The sequence below is a fragment of the Nilaparvata lugens genome, chromosome 2 (genome assembly GCF_014356525.2).
Source record: "Nilaparvata lugens isolate BPH chromosome 2, ASM1435652v1, whole genome shotgun sequence".
Lineage (NCBI taxonomy): Eukaryota > Metazoa > Arthropoda > Insecta > Hemiptera > Delphacidae > Nilaparvata > Nilaparvata lugens.
The window spans coordinates 85,420,542-85,428,938 of record NC_052505.1 but is presented as its reverse complement, the minus strand read 5'-3'; positions in this window follow the sequence as shown (position 1 = coordinate 85,428,938).

The window sequence follows — 8,397 nt, the reverse complement described above, 5'->3', positions numbered from 1 at the left end:
ATTCACGATAGCAGTATGAGGAATTTGTTAACCCGAATGCACAGCGGATTGCTTTCAATGAGTCATTGCTCTTTCCACTCATTAGTCTCTATTTCTCCATCAGAAAATCAAATCAATTTATATTCCATTTTTACTGTATATACACAGCCTGAAATTACGGAAATAATCACAAGATGACTAAAATTCACAATCATACCCTAAAGAGCATTATAGAGAATCATTATTAAGTAAAATAATCCCAAAGGTTACATAAACCTGTTTGGGCAGAGAAAAGAAGTGCATCAGTTAACAGAAAGAAAATTGATAAAGAGAAAAAAAAATAATAAAACTAAAATGGCAAGAAAAAAGGAAAGAGAACTGCAGTATCAGTTGAACATTATAAGGATAATAACAATATTACATTATATACACAATAACATTTCAAACTAAAAAAAATGAAGCGCTTATCAGTTTAAAAAAAATGGAAATACAAAACCAATATCAAGAGAATAGATTGTGAATTCACTTGCAATTTTCACCTCATCTTTGTCATATGCACATTAATTGACCAAGCGAAGTGAGGTCTGAGATTTAAGTCGACGGTTTGGCATTTCTCCTTATGTTTGAATGTTTATATATGTTCATATGTTGCGCATTTACGGCGAAACGCGGTAATAGATTCCCATGAAATTTAACATGTATGTTCCTTTTTTAATTGCGCGACGACAAGGTTTTTGAGAATTTTGCATTTCAAGGATAATATAAAAAAGGAGCCTCCTTCATACGCCAATATTAGAGTAAAAATCAGACTATAGAATTATTCATCATAAATCAGCTGACAAGTGATTATACAGAATGATGTGTGGAGAAGCCAGTCTATTGCTGTATTTATAAAAATCTATAAAAATCTATGTCCCTGAGGCTATTTCTCGGGAGAATTTACAAGTAATGTGAATCCAACATCCATAACAAACCTACAAAAAGAGTTTGAAATTCAGTTATTGTTTCTTGTTAATTATTTCCACCGTGAGGAATTTGATCCATGGCAAATGGGAATTCATATACCTTTAGAAATGATTACTCATCACAGTATACAAACATTTCATGCTGAATAGTGATTTGTGTTTTTCTGGCTCTAAATTTTGTAAAATCACGCAAAAGTTTCTGCGTGATTTGGGTGTGATATTTTTGTTTATTATTTTGTTTTTGACCATCAAAATTTTTAGTTTTCGTTGTTTTTGAGTGAAAATGGACTCAATTTTAGAAAAGAGAAATCATAACTTTCCTCTCCTATTATTTTCTCATCTATACTTATAAAATTCTTATCTCACTGACTCACTGACTCACTGATCACGATTTCATTAGGTCTATAATCATAAGGTCTATCAATCAGGTACTTGTGTATGAGAATACTGCGTGAGGTCTACTTTTCACAGAACTACTAGTATAACAGTACTTTACAGCAGAAAAAAATGATATAAATATACAGTTGAATTAGAAGAGTGAGAATCATCATTCTACTTCATTCAACAGAATTCGATCTCAACTCTGATACAGGTTGAGATACTCAATGAACAACTCCTGCACTATTTGAAAATGGGTGAAATGTGAAGCATTGCACCACGTTCCATCGACAGGACTAATTTTTGATGGGAATACCCTCGCTGGTACCCATTCATAACTCTTGTATAGAGGAGTGTTGGTCACTCTCGCAGGCATTCACCATTCATGGCCTGTGATGCAGTATTCCCAATTAAAAAAAAGACAGTCTGCGCACACAGAAGATAAAAGCTATATTCTCGCCACGAGCTCAATAAATGAATCAACAGTTCGTTTTCCAGCCGGTATAACATGAGAATTTTTCATCAGTTTCACTCACCAACAGTCGTAGGTACGAGTTTGAGGCCAGAACTTCAACTAAAATGAGGCGGCTATTCCATTGGGAATAAAGTTTGTTTTGTAGCTTCAGCGGAATCCGGCAGAGTAGAATGGGGCAACAGAGAGGGAAGGTCAGACGATCTGAGAGGAGAACAAATAGATAGATGTGTACCGTAGATAGAACTCAACTTTCGGTTGTTGGATGGGGGGAACGGGGAGGCGTATCGGAGTGTCCCAGCCTCACGTCTGGATGACCTTTGGTCTGGTCTGGGATCTTGGCTTCTTTCACAGCCTGTTGATTGAATGAAAATATAAATGTCCAATTTCATCTATCATTCCAAGTATTCATCTATCAAATTAAAAAAATATCATAGTTCCTAGACTCTCATTCCATCTTCATTTGCAATCTTCTCACATACATTCTCTGAAATAAGGAAACTTCCACTGCATATACTAGTAGTTCTTTGAACAGTAGACCCCGCGCAGTATTCTCCTCCACAAGTACCTGATATCACCTGTTTTAAATTTCAACAAACTCAGTTCACGTTTGAATTTGTATTCCATATGATATAGATATAATTCATCCAGTTCCTTGATAATCTTTCAATAGTTATTTGTGCAACTAGTGCGCAAAGTGACAGTTTGCTGCACCGAAAGAAACGTTTACGCCCGAGCCGTAGGCGAGGGCGGAATGGTTTTTTGAGTGCAGCAGAGGAACTTTGCGCACGTATTTCACATTAAGTTTTCCTACAGCTACCATTGAATATGAAAAGTGGGTAATTATGGGTAAAATTCCCTGAAATGCATCAAATGTATATCTGTGTAATTTTATTATTAATAAATAAAATAGAATGTAGTATGTGTGTTTGAATGGCGGGGCGGCTGTGTGCTGTCAACTGCTGTCATCCACTGTTGTCCACCCCATCAAGATTCTTATAACGTGCACCAGTCACAGTTACCAACTTAATTTTTATTTTGCTGCACTGGTGCTCCATATAACCTACTAACTATTTTGCGTTGCCATGTTGCAAATCTGGAGTGCAGGAAAAATTTTTCCCGCACTAGAGCGGAAAAGTGATTCTTTGCGTTCTGTAATCAGTGCAGCAATGGCCACTTTTCAACGTAACTGTAGGAAAAATTATTTTTTTACAATCAAAAATATTATAATTTCTTCAGCATTAATTAGTTCATTCTATTATTTTTAATCACATATTAAATAAGTTTTTTTTCGAATTTGAGAATATTAATACTGATGGGCACGCTTAATAATACCATGACTGCAAAACAAAATATTGAAACCAAAGACCTTGAAGATGCATACCTCTTTAAGGTCTCTGATTGCAACTCTAGACCTTATACAGAAATGGACTGGATTCTCCAGACATCTGTGTAATCACTTGTCAGCTGATTGATTATGAATAATATTATATAGTCTGATTATTCCCATCTTCAGAGTAGATGATATTATTATTATAGTGATATCGAAGTATGGATGAATTCCTTTTCTTTTCATGTTATCCTTAAAAAGAAAAATGTCATAGAATTCTATTAAAGTGTTTGGCCAAAATTGCGTTACATACAGACAGACAAAAGAAAAATTCGAGTTAAAACATAGACCTCACTACGTTCGGTCAATTATTATAGTGAGGTTCACGCTATAATGGCAGTGTTTGATTAGTAATGGTATTGCTATCCTTATCTATCATCCAACAAAGCTCTTTCTCGCTTTGCTCTGTTGCCAGATCGTCTTTTAAAAATGTACAACTGATAATCAATTAACAAAATATTACATCTTCATTGTGGAAATTCATTATGAAATTATTGAAAAATATAATCGATTATTTTGAACGAGAATGAACCGTTAATATCACATCAATAATCCTGTATCAGCTACCGTCTATAGAAGGCATAGACAAAACAGAGCAACGGCAACGTTTCTCTCCTATCTTTCTCCACTGCCATTATAACGTGGACCTCACTATAACTCATAACCAGAGCTTCGAAAATAATGAAACCTCAATACTTCTGAAGATTAAAATAATAATTTGAAGTTCATGAGAATAGAATAGTTGATAGATGGTTTTGAATAGAATGCTTGTTCATGATACATCATCGTCTGGAAACTATTCTATCAACATAATACATCATCTATACTATAATAAAGTAAAAAAACTGGCTCATACACGTACGGGATCGGAAAATTATGAATGACGCATCATTACGCTGAACTACTGGACTGATTTGCTTGAAATTTTGCATATATAGATTCTTAATTGACCGAGGATGGTTATAGGCCTATTTTAAATTCTTCAAGATTTTTTAGTTTGGGAAGTTTTAAAATAGACCCTTGCGAAGTACGGGTTACCTGCTAGTCATTCATAAATCATGATATCCTCAAGGAATGACCTTGAGGTTTGTGAATGAAAGTCATACATAATTTCGCTCCTGGGTTTTGGAAGATTTTGTGTTATAAATAGTCACGGATAAGTACAAATTTTGTATTAATTTCATTATTAATTGTTTCTTGATCACGTTTTATCATTTTGTTTTAGATTTTAATTCTTAATTCTATTTTATAAGCCAAACATCGTTTAGAGGTTATTTTGAGGTTAGGTTTTCGAGATTTAAAAATAAACATAGATAGTTTACTTGACTAAAATTATAACCTAATTAAAATCCTATCATTTATAAATCAATTATTATTATTGCAAGTAATATATTTTCTTAGATAGGAAGATGAGCTCAAATAGAACACCGAAGGTTATTAATAGAAATGTAAACATTGCGGGAGTACTTACGCGTTCCCAAAACCAAAATTCAAAAACGCCAAAACCAAAAACCCCAGTTCCTCAAACTACTTTAGCCGAAAAAGTTGCTCAACTACAAAGTAGCCACACTAATTTAAAAAACCAATTAGAAGTAACTCTAAAAACGTCTGAGGAAGAAAGGTTAGGGATGGTAGAAGAAATTAAATCTTTGGAACTGATTATAAAATTACAAGATGAAGACCATAAAAAAGAAATACTAAATCTAAAAAATCAATGTAGTCTAATGTCGGAGGAAATAAAGAAACTAAAATCTAAATTTGATAATACTAAATGTATGATAGAACCTCCGTCCAAATGCAAAAAAATAGAATCTAACCTAAATGATGGGAAATGCTCTGAAAATGGTCGAAATAAAACGTACAGTGAGGTTTTGAAGACAGCAACCAAAAATATAGCTGAGGGAAATAAAGATAGGAAAGGGAGAGTTCTGCTACTGACGTCCAGTCATGGACGTGATTGCAGTGATCTCCTTGATAAAAGATTGAAAAATAAATTTGATGTCCAATGTTTTTTCAAGCCAAGTGCATCAATTAATGCAGTTGTAGAGTCAGCTAGGGAACAAACTAAAGACTTTGATGAAAATGACTATCTAATTGTACTGGGTGGCTCAAATAATATAAATGAACCTAACTTGAATCATCTTCCTCAAGTAACAGAAAAAATCAAGGAAATTGTGCCACTCAGCAAAAAAACAAACTTAATAATAAGTACTATTCCTAATAGGTTTGATAGGCCAGAATTAAATGAAGCAATCAATTCGACAAACAAATCAATCCATAATACAATCAACAGCCTAAAAAATAAGAATTCTAAACAACTGGGGATTTGTTTTCTAAATGAAAGGCTGAAAAGACATAACTTCACTAATCATGGGTTGCATCTAAATCGATCTGGCAAAGTAATCTTTTGTAATAGATTGGCAGAGCTGATTGAAAGCCGTTTGCAATCCTCTGGTTTAAAAACAGTCAAAAAAACAAATAACGATTTTTTAGTAAATTGGCTCAAAACAGGGAAAGGGAAATAGCTACAAATGCTAGAGATAGAGTAGCACAAGATGGTAAGGTTTTTAGTATTTATCATCAAAATATTCAGTATCTTCGCAACAAAATTGACAGATTAGAAGTATTTCTTAAACAGGAGGATCCTGACATTGTTATTTTCACAGAGCATGGCTTAAAAATAAAGGAAATAAATCAAGTTAGGATTCCAGGCTATTCACTGAGATCAGAATTTTGTAGAATAGCTCATAGAAGTGGTGGTGTATGTATATTCACTAGCAATGCTAAACATACCCAAACTTATGAACTGGATTTTGTTAAGAGATTTTCTGTTGAGATGGATTTAGAGGTGACGGGACTAAGGTTAAAAATTGATGATCGATTTGAGGTAGCAGTGTTAGGTATCTATAGGTCACCAAATGGAGACTGGCAAAAATTTTGTGAGCTGCTCCATACACTTTTGGAAATTACAACCGCTCGTTTCACAAATGTTATAGTAGTAGGAGATTTCAATACCGATTTTGCCAGGCAGGATAAAATGACAGAGGATATTAGAGATATTATTAATATGAATAATTTAGAAATTAAGGTCCACGAATATACAAGAGTAACTCGAACTTCACAGACAATTATTGATAATATCCTCACAAATATAGAAGGTTGTAATGTCAGGTTAGGTAGCTCAGATCTATCAGATCATAACTATCAAATTTTAGATGTTAAGTTGCAGGGCCAGAATCCAAGCAGAAAAAAAACTTTTGTGAAAGAAATTCAGCAATATGAGCTAGGAAATATAAATTGTTTGAAGCAGGAACTGCTTCAAGAAAATTGGAGTAGTGTTTATAACAGTTGTAACCTAAATTACAAATATAAGCAATTCATTGATACTCTAAGATTTCACATTAGTGTATGCTGTCCAATAAAAAAAGTCAAAGTAAAAAGTAAATTAAACAAAGTAGATGAATGGATAACTGAAGATATTCTTACTCAAAGAAATATTGTTAGGGAAGCTTATGAGGAATTTAAATTAGTGAGGGATGTTCCGAGTGAAGTCAAATACAAATGTCTAAAGAAAAACTATGCAAAAGAAGTGAGGAAAGCTAAGTGTAAGAAAACAGCTGAAATATTAACAACTAGTACCAATTTTAACTCTGCTGTTTGGGAGGTAATTAATAGAAATAGGAGAGCAGCTCAAAAAGATACAGTTACTAATGTCCCTAGGATAATCGATGAACATGGAAATTATATGGATGATAGTATAGACATTTGTAACTTTTTCAATAAGTATTATCAACAGGTTGCATATAATCTCCAAAAGTCACTGAACACTAATACTTATAATACAACTACATTAAATGCTGAGCCAATTGAAAAGGTATTTAAATTTCATCCATTATCAAGAGATGAGTTGTCAAGAATAATAAAAAATTTGAATAACAAAAAACAGTAGGATTGGATGGGGTCTCAAGCAAAATTTTAAAAGAATGTGAAAATGAATTACTGGACCCTTTATTGCATCTCCTTAATACTTCACTAGAGCAGGGTATTTTCCCTGATGATCTGAAACAAGGAAAAATTTTGCCAATTTTCAAGAGCGGTGATTCTGAAAGAGTTGAAAATTATAGACCCATTAGTATTCTAAATGTAATAAGTAAAATTTTTGAAAGAGTAGTTTTAAATAGGCTATTGATGCACCTGGAAGAAATTAATTTCATATGTGATGAACAGCATGGGTTCCAGAAAGGGAAATCTACTAAGACTGCAATAGTATCCCTTGTTGAAAGACTAATAGATATAATAGATTCAGGTGAGAAGGCAGCCGCAATATTTCTTGATTTATCCAAAGCTTTTGATTGTGTGAACCATAGAATATTATTGGAAATACTAAAAACTGTAGGTGTGAATGGTATAGAACTAAAATGGTTTGAATCATATCTCATAGGTAGAAACCAGTGTGTTGAGCTTACCAAGGTGGATGGGAATGAAATAGTAAAAATTAAATCTCAAAAACTGGAGGTCCAGGCTGGAGTACCTCAAGGCTCAATTCTGGGTCCCTTACTGTTTCTGTTGTATGTGAACCAATTACCAAAAGAGTTAAAAGATCACAGAGCTCTGTTGTTTGCTGATGACACATCGCTTATCTTTAACAATTATTTATTAGATAGTCTAGAAATAAATGCTTTTACTGGAGTACAGTCAATTGTCCAATTCTTGAAGCAAAGGCAATTAACAATAAATAGTAAGAAATGTCAATTCCTACAATTCAAAAGTAAATATAATTCAGTAGAGGATAGAGAAATAAATGTGTTTGTAGAGGAAAATGAATTAGACCAAGAAGAGAAAGTAGCATTCTTGGGAATTTTATTGGACAGGAAATTAACATGGCATCCTTACATTGAGAGGATATGTAATAAGATATCATCTGGGGTATTTGTCCTGCGGCAGCTTGCTAGGCTGAATGATAAAAAACTACTGTTAACTGCTTACCATGGACTTATACTATCTCATATTAGGTATGCTATTTTAGTATGGGGTAATTCATCTCAACAAAATATGGACAGGGTGTTTAAGATTCAAAAGAAGGCACTCAGATGTATAGAGAAAGTGAATAGGTTAGACTCTTGTAGGCCTTTATTTAAAAAGCTTGGTCTATTAACTGTGCCATCTTTGTATGTATATGAAGTTGTAATGCATGTGAAAACGAGTGGTGTGAT